Raw genomic sequence first — 9,349 nt, 5'->3', positions numbered from 1 at the left:
GTTACGCTCAAGCTTCCAACTGCCACACGGAAGTCACTCAAACATCACCTCACTTCAGATTAATGCTGAGACTCTAGACTAGAGAAATCCTATTCCCAGCTCTGATTCCAGATAGTGTCATGAGTCCCAGGTCTCAACAGGAAGGAAAACAAGCACGCCAACCTTAGCAGCAGCAAATCAGTGGAACTTACCACTCCTGCAATGGGGAGTCTTGTGAAGAGAACCCTCTACTCTGATTTCAGGCCTCCCTCTCCACCAGTCACTGCCTGGCTTCTGGCAGATAGGAGTATAAATATTTATCTTCATTAAAGTATAGAATTTATATCCCTCACAGCCAACATAAAAAATACATTCCCATCAGGAACAAAAGGAAAGAGGGAGAGGATCCAGTTATCTTTAGTTATCTACATTTAAGATTTGAAGTCTATTTACTTGGTGTTTTGTGTGGGTGATGTATTAAAGTTGGGTGTGTATGTGTGTGTGTGTGTACACACAAGGTGTATTTGTGAAGGATATTAGAATGTCAGAGCTTAATATAGAGTTAATGGAGAAAATTCGACTCAAAAAGGAGATGAGGTCAAATGCATTCTTTCCCCTGCCATTCCCCAAACAGATTGAGAGCTGCTGTGAACCTTCTTTGTATGTTTTGAATAAGTGCGTTACACTTTAATGAGATTATTCTGATGCCTCCATTAGGTTTTGTCAGCAATTTTCTGCTGCTTTTTACAACAAAGGCTGATTTGGGTTTTTCAACAGAATTTGCCTTCTGTAGCTTTAATAGTAACATCTTCAGCACGTTCAGAATGCAGAGTTAAATTACCAGCAATTGTTTTCTACATATGTTCAGTAATATTAATACTGATACTTACTCTGAAGTTTTGGTTGCCTTTTCCTTTTTGACTTATATCCAGACTTAGTCGTGGTGAACTTGTCCCTGTGATTTAAAGTGTGACTAGCTTAGTCTGGATCTGAGCTCTTATCTCTTGCAGTTCAGTTCATTTCCTGAGATGGATGCTGTTTACTTTCCCCCAAATTCATTTATTCTGCTTGGAAAAGAAAGTTTGGAAAAGAAAAGAAATAGTTCAATCCTGTACCTGTCTACCCAGAAGTAAGTCTCATTACTAACTACTACTTCTTCCTCTTCCTCTTCTTTTATTTATTTACCGTATATTTTGCTCTATAAGACTCACTTTTTCCCTCCTAAAAATTAAGGGGAAATGTGTGTGCGTCTTTATGGAGTGAATGCAGGCTGCACAGCTATCCCAGAAGCCAGAACAGCAAGAGGGATTGCTGTTTTCACTGCTCAGCGATCGCTCTTGCTGTTCTGGCTTCTGAGATTGAGAATATTTTTTTTCTTGTTTTCCTCCTCCAAAAATTAGGTGCGTCTTGTGGTCTGGTGGGTCTTATAGAGCGAAAAATACGGTAATTTGTATAATGCCCTTCATCCATAGATCTCATGGCGGCTCACAATAGCTATTCCTAAGAACAACATCTCTTCCTAAGAAGAAATGCCAGATAATTCCAGTGGAAATGGAAATGGGAGCAAAAAATGCCAGTGTTCACTTATTTATCTCATATCCAGAAATCAATCCAGCAAATATGATTGGTATTCAAGTTTGTTGATGTTTCAGTCAATAAATAATATAAAAATTTTTTTCCTTCCAGTAGCACCTTAAAGACCAACTAAGTTAGTTCTTGGTATGAGCTTTCGTGTGCATGCACACTTCTTCAGAAGTGTGTATCTGAAGAAGTGTGCATGCACACGAAAGCTCATACCAAGAACTAACTTAGTTGGTCTTTAAGGTGCTACTGGAAGGAAAAAAAAATTTATTTTGACTATGGCAGACCAACACGGCTACCTATCTGTGTCAATAAATAATATGTAATTGATAATGCTTCTTCCTCATTTGCATTGCATTTCCTTTGCACTGAAAGGAATGGAGTGAAAGAATGTAATGGCAACATGATAATGTAATTAATTATGCACATTATGTAACTTTGCCACAGCAGACAAGATGAATAATGCCATTTAAAAAAAATAAAAATTGCAGAAGATGAGCTGCACTGAAATGGAAACAATACTGCATGTGACAACTACAGGGCGGAAAGGAAAACATTGCCTTCTTATAGCCATATTCACAAGTAAGTAGCAGTGCTGGATTTACGTATAAGCTAAACAACCTGTCGAGTCAGATTCGGGGAGTGGCATCTTTCGTTTCCGGAACCAACAAAGTAGGCATGGAGACATCTTTGATCTTTACGTTTCATTTCCCTCCTTCCCTGACAGTCATCAAACCTAAATCCGGCCCTGGTAAGTAGGTATGGGAGTGTAGCCCAACAGCACTATTAAGATTTCTAGAATTGTTTGCATACTCAATAAAACTCAGTTCAGTCAAGACCATTCCTTGCTATTCTGAAAAGCGAACAAAGCACATCTTAATGCAGTATTTCAGCTGCCATTCCCCCCTCCCCCAAGAGAAAAGTGGTTATTGTAATTCCAGATTAGTGGAAATGTGCATGGCTTATTCATCCTGTGCATAAAACTGATAACCCATGCAGTTGGGACTGTTTATTTATTTCTTATTCATTTGTTTCAGTCTTTGTGAGTTATCTGAGCGTTTCCCATTTGTAATGTGATTCTGGAAAATTATTTTGCATATGTAATAGTAAACACTTGGCACCACATCTTCGCAGAGAATGAAAATGATCTAAACAATTCCCATCGGCCTAATGAGCAGAAACGGTGACTGGAACTGTGGCTAAAATTTTGGCAGCAGAAAACCGACTTGGATCATCTGTACTTTTGACTAGCAAGCATCTTGGGAATCAATTGACATAGCTTTGATTTCAGCTTAGAAAGGCGTAAGGAGGGAATCTGGTGTCCAAAAGGCAACTCCCTGATACTGTCACAACCAAAAGCCTAAACAATATTTCAGGTTTTTAATAAATAGATTTAGAATGAAAATATTTTATATATTTCATCTGGGTAAGATGAAAGTATTCTGTTAGTTCATTTAGGATTATTTTCAACCCAATATACAAATTTTTTTGGTATAATCAGAAAATTTCAAGAGGTCAGGATAAAGAGGTGCATATTAGTTAAAGGTAAAGGTAAAGGACCCCTGGATGGTTAAGTCCAGTCAAAGACAGCTATCGGGTTGCGGCGCTCATCTTGTTTTCAGGCCAAGGGAGCCAGTGTTTGTCCACAGACAGCATTCCAGGTCATGTGGCCAAGATGACTAAACCACTTCTGGTGCAACAGAACACCATGACAGAAACAAGAGCGCACAGAAACTCTGTTTACCTTCCCGCTGCAGCGGTACCTATTTATCTACTTGCACTGCTGTGCTTTCAAACTGCTAGGTTGGCAGGAGCTGGGACAGAGCAATGGGAGCTCCCCCCGCCACAGGGATTCGAATCACTGACCTTCTGATCGACAAGTGCAAGACGCTCAGTGGTTTGTACCTCAGCGCCACCCACATCCATATTAGGACATCTGGGAAAGGTAGGCTGGTGTACATAAACCACTTTTGGGTGGGGCAAATGAAGCAGCACCAGCAGTTACAGAAAGGATGGTGCTCCCAACAACCAATAAGAATCACAGCAGAAGGTACTAAAATGGAGGCAATCAGGAATATCTATTGCAGGGGAGAGGAGATGGGTACTGACAGGTAAAGCAGAAAGTATTTAATAGAAAGTATTTAATCAGTATGGGTCTCTATAGAGACCCATACTGATCCTGTATATCCTAATGCCAGCCAGTGTTCTCTAGGCGTTCTTATCTGCTATCTAAAGTAAAGGGGCATGATCTTACCTCATATTATTTTCTGAGCTGGCTAATTGTGATGTTTTTGATACATTAAGAGGTCAATCCTACGCTGAAAATCAGTCAGATGAGCAGCCAGGTCTACCATTACACCACAACAGATATACCACTGGGATATCCCGTATAATATAACTTTATGGTGCAAGTGTGTTTGTGTCACTCACCCCTGCATGACAAACTGTGCCTGTAAATAAAATTAAAAAAAAAATAAAGCTCACAATTTGTATAGCGGCAGGAAGATATAGAAATCCCAATGCAACTATCGCAATAACCATCATACACAGTTCTTCATGAATAGAATAATTGCTATTATCTGCTAATATAAATACATAAATACATATCAGCCTTGCACTTGAGCATTTCCGCATATGGTAATGCAACCTGACACTCCTTGTGTCAGGATAACAGACAGAAATTAACCGTCACACAAGAAACATAGGTATATGAATAGTTACAATGCAAAGCTACATCAAATGAAAAGAGAAATCATTAAGAAGCTGCAAACGCTGTTTCCATTTCTGTATCTGCACATGGTAGTCATCCTTGCTCAATGAGCTCATTAGAAAAACAAAACAGCTTTGTTTGATAATGCACCATGGTGTATGTGATACTCCATAGGGACCACGGCAAGGGTCTTGTAACCTCCGGCACAGCGCATGAAATCTATGTGCTTCCCATGGAAAAAGAACGTCACATAGCACTATACAATACAACAAATATGGAGCTAACACCCTCTGGGTTTCTAGTCAGTGATCTCACAGCTAGTAAAATGGTGATTCTAGTTAATGTAAATACAAGATAACAAAAAATACAGGCCTTCTCCGATTTCTTTGCTTGGGAAAGCTGTATTTTTCAGTATGGTGTTATAAAAGTGTCAGGGCTGGGAGCTCTCGCTTTCTTATATAATAGAATTGTATTGTGTTGGTTTGTGTGTGTGTAAGCATATGCACACACAGGCGATACTTGTCAAAAATTGCTTTTTGGAGAGTGAGTGTTAGAAATGCCATTCCTAATGTGATTTCTCCTCATAAAAGGAAAACATATTTTGATGGCTTTATTATTTATGTAGTAATGACCTGTGTTTTTAATTAGGATTGAAACAATAATATTTATGTTCAGCTGAACTACTGCTTTTTAAAAATATATTTCCGAACACATGCTGAAAAGTTTGACGTCTCTTTCAGCACCCTAAAATGAAATGCAACAGGGAGGACTATGGTTATAGTTTCTTTTCTCTTCTCAGCATTCAACAACTACCTTTACTGTACTGACCAACAAGTTCAGTGTCAAATATGCAGTGATTAGAAGCAGCAGTTACAGTTTCAGCTGTAGTGGCAGCAGCAATGCTGGTATAAATGTAATATAAAAGATGAATACAAACCCAAGTCATCTCTGGGCAATGAAGAGTCAGGCTGGATGATTGGTCTGTCTCTGCCCTTGTGACTTTTGCATTGCTCGTAAGTAAAACAAAACAAACTCCTTGTGAAAATTTTAGTACTAATTTCACCAAATACCCAAATTTTTGTATGCAATTTCTCCTTATATACACATTTGGCAAAGCATTTCTGCCTAATATAATGCATTTCTGTATGTTATTTTCACCAAAATGCATGTTTTATACACATTAGTTGGTGGGAAATCTGCATTGCAAAATTCAGGAAAGTGCAAATTCAGAATAATGGCTGTGCTTTGGTTTGCATATTGTTTTGTAAACTGAAAATTAGGTAGGTTCACTTTTAAATATGAGCTGAATTGAATTTCTCCCCCATCCTTACATTTCAGAGACAAAAGGGAAGAGTCAGACATCAGGCTGCTGCTCTTGGCATCAGCCATGCTTCGCCTAGCATGTAGTTACACTCTTATTCTGAGTCAGACCAATTGTCCATCTAGCTTAGCCCACCCAGAAGCAGATTACTAGAGTTTTGATGTTATAATTCCATGCAGCCAGCCAAATGCAGAATTGCTCCTGGGCCTGGCTGGCAGTTCGTGATCACAATTTTCGAAGGTGATGCTGAGAATGCTGTTGCTTCGTGTATATGAGCAATTTCCCTTGTGCCCTCCCCTCTCCCTTTGGCTATCATGATGTGAACCTAGAAGTAAGCATACGTTTGATGGGTTTCTTGGGACGATGGTGTCTGTAGGCCCTTTCAGCCAAGCATTTCTCCATTATCCGAAACCCTTTAACTGCTGGGAATGCCTTTGGGATTTTATGCATGCGAAAATATGTGCCTTTCTTCTGGGACATGGATAGCAGGCATGCTATATTAATACCAAAATGAAAAATATGGGTTTTAGTAAAGCCCACCCCTCCTTTTGGCATTAGCTCTGGTCATTGAGCCCTTTTCAGGATGCAGGGATGGGCTGTGCTTTGTAATTGTTTGGGGAGGAGAAATATTATGAAATTTCTTTTGTATAATTGAGGTCGATATTTATTGTTCCAAAAATGTGCAAATCATTTTGCTGATTTCATATTTTTCTGGGCAAACTACTCTGAGAATTATTAACGCTCATTTCTGGAACTGCTATGAAATAACCAAGGCTAACGTGACCACAGTGCTGGAGGAAAAGGCCATAATATCACTATTTATTTTTTTGGGATAGGCATGATATGCTTTAGCTTCCCCTTTGCCTTGTGTTTTTATTCCCACCCTCTAAGTTCAGTAGAAGTTAAACATTCGGTTCCTCCTTTGAACTTTCAGGGAATTTCTACCCTCTTGTCTAAGCTGCCTTTTATAAATCGAAATTTGTTTATTGAATGTTTAGAATAATATAACAAAATAACAGAGAGAGAGACACATCAGAGGGAACCACAAACACAGAATAATTAGGAGATCAATAAACTATTCAGGAATACATAAATGACTTTACAATGACCTTCTCCAATAAAAGAGATGAAGAGTGTATAGGCCATGCAAATCTTAAATGCTAGTTACAGTGCCAAGTGAATTCAAGTAGGCTGGCAATGTTGACTTAGCTGTTCTAATTGTGCAGAGCTTGGCAGATCACAGAATAAAAGAACAGTATGGAGAACAAAAGACACAAGCACAACAAAGAAATATGCCTAAAAGAAATAGACTTGAAAGAAACAGTTGGGAGAGAAACAATAAATAGAATCAGGAAGTTAAGTCTGCATAGAAAATAAAATACGTAGCAGTATGATAAGTTTTCCACCAAAGCTTAAAGTCAAGTTTATCACACTGCTGCTACTTAAAAACACTTCCCCCACAGGAGCTGAACTTATAGTTTCCTTTTGTATGCCATCCCATCAGGAACTGCTGTGAATCATAGCTAGGGCCTTTGAATGTCGATCTGACAGATTTCACTTCTATATGCACTTGATGGCAGATCAGGGCAACATGAAAGTGGTCTGCCTTCAAGAATTGCTCCCTCCTAGTTTTTCAGCCAAGGAACCAAGCATGATATGGAAACATGCACAACAGGAGTGGTTGTTGTGTTTGGGCAGAAGTACTTACCTGACCTCCCAGCAGTGGAGTCACTGCTGCAAGACAGTGGGAAGGTGGTGCAGTGCAAATATACCAGCAGGAGTGCTGGATTGCCGTAGCCAGTGTGTTTGCACCACACTGGTTGTACCACTGTTTATCTCCCCCTCCCCTTTGGATATGCAGCAGCAACTCACATGCTGGGAGATCAGGTCAGGTAAGAGCCTCTGTCCCACCATACCACCTGCTTCTGATGGATAAGGATCAGGAGCTGTCACCTGACCTTTTCTGGGTTAGTGTCTGATGTGGATACCTTGGATAGAGTGGTCCACTCAAGTCAACAGTTCAATTTCTGCTGCAGTCCTGACATCTTTGCACCAAGGGGCTCCATGAAAGCAGGAGTTTCCCTTGTTCTGTAATGGCAAGGAATATGCCACAAAGAAAATTATACCAGTTACGTCCCCTTGACACCAATGTGTTCATAATTACGTCTGCAATGTACTAATAAACATTCATGCATACATTGGGGAAATTCTTGCTTCCAACATACATTCTTTCTGAACAAAACAACTGGAGGTGAGGTGATCAGAAAGATGCTGTACAGTATGTCCAGGCCTATGTTTCTATCTGCACAGACCAACAGTATAAGAGAGTCACTACATTTCTTTTCATTCTGGATGACATTTTATGTTAAAGAGCATGACAGCTTAATTTCAGTTAAGTACAGCTAACAATAGGAATTCACACAGAAAGCCAGCAGTCATGCAGTCATTGATCGTGTATGTAAATGATGTAACCCATTGTGTTTGGTCATTGTGAAGATTCTCATTATAAAACCTTCCCTCCTGTCACCTACGTGCATGACAGACATTAGCAAATATGCTGTATGCAGCCACGTGAAAGCTGGCACCATCAAAATATTTTCATTGGGGATAGGATCACGTAAGTTGTGGGTTGTTGTTTGTTGCTGCTGTGAGGCACTGAGAGTTCTAACAAATGCCCATTAGAGAATAATCTGTTCTGAACCTTAAAACATACTCCACTCAAATTCTTTTTGAACATTTGTGTCTCTCCCCCACTCTCTTTCAATCCAGGGAACAGAAGACATGACTTCTTCCTGATATTTGTGCAGAGTCAGGAAGCCCAGCCCATCACAGACATCTGCCCAGTTCTATTTTTCTAGAAAAAGAGGTGCGAGAACTCACTCTTGTTCTCTTATAATGGTGCCCACCTGAGAGGTGCCGGAACTGAGTTCTGTTGAGTTTTGGCTGAAAAACCCCCTGCACCTACCCCATCTTTTCATTACCTAACAGTTTTAGCTGGCTTTAAATAGTGCAACTTGGTTCTTAAAGGACTCCTGCTGATATTTCTTCTAACCCACAGCAAATCTCCTGTCTCCTCTCAGTTCCTGGAATACTACCAGGTGACATTTGCCCAGAATTGCCTCCAGCTTTGCTAGTTTAAGCCACAGGAAAGGGTGCTTCCTGTTCTGGCTCCATGTAGCATCTAGACTGCCAGTGTTCTCTTGCGGCGTTCCTGCAGCCTTGCTTCCTCTTTGTCTGCCTACGTTCTTATATGATCATACAGAGGCTGGGGAAAATTCAGACGGCCAATTGCTGCCACACCCAGCTTCTACCACATTCACATCCCATTGGTTGATGGAGCAGACATAGTCCCAGCTATGCCAGACTTCCCACATACCCTCCTGCTATAGCTCATACTTGGAGCGTGATTCTGTGGAAGGTTAGGGTTGGGTGGGTTTCCAAGTAAATTTAAAAACAGTATAATAACAAAATGTAGTCCCGTACATTCTCAAATTTATTGAAAGTGGCCTTACACTGAGTTGAACCATTAGTCTATCTATCTGAGTGTTGTCCACTCTATACTAGGCGACAATTCTTCTCCAGAGTTTTGGAGAAGAGACTTTCTCAGCCCTGCTTGGAGATGCCAGAGATTAAACCTGGAACCTTTTCTACCACTGCACTATAGCTCTTCTGGGATGCAATTCTGGGCTGCATCAATAGGAGTATAGCATCTAGATCAAGGGAAGTAATAGTGCCACTGTATTCTGCTCTGGTCAGAC

The 9,349-nt window shown here is 40.2% G+C and overlaps 1 long non-coding RNA gene across 1 annotated transcript; it reads left to right on the top strand.

Annotated features, from left to right (window-relative positions):
• The first annotated feature begins 6 nt into the window (after positions 1–6).
• LOC308586319 lies at positions 7–9,255 on the top strand. The gene is made up of 4 exons (XR_014007805.1): positions 7–1,108; positions 1,452–1,606; positions 2,052–2,142; positions 8,361–9,255. It is a non-coding gene; the product is annotated as an uncharacterized lncRNA (long non-coding RNA).
• The last annotated feature ends 94 nt before the right edge of the window (positions 9,256–9,349 follow it).

This window comes from Podarcis bocagei (assembly GCF_964188305.1).
Source record: "Podarcis bocagei genome assembly, chromosome: 4".
In the NCBI taxonomy this organism is placed as follows: domain Eukaryota; kingdom Metazoa; phylum Chordata; class Lepidosauria; order Squamata; family Lacertidae; genus Podarcis; species Podarcis bocagei.
This window is presented reverse-complemented; position numbering and strand designations above follow the sequence as displayed.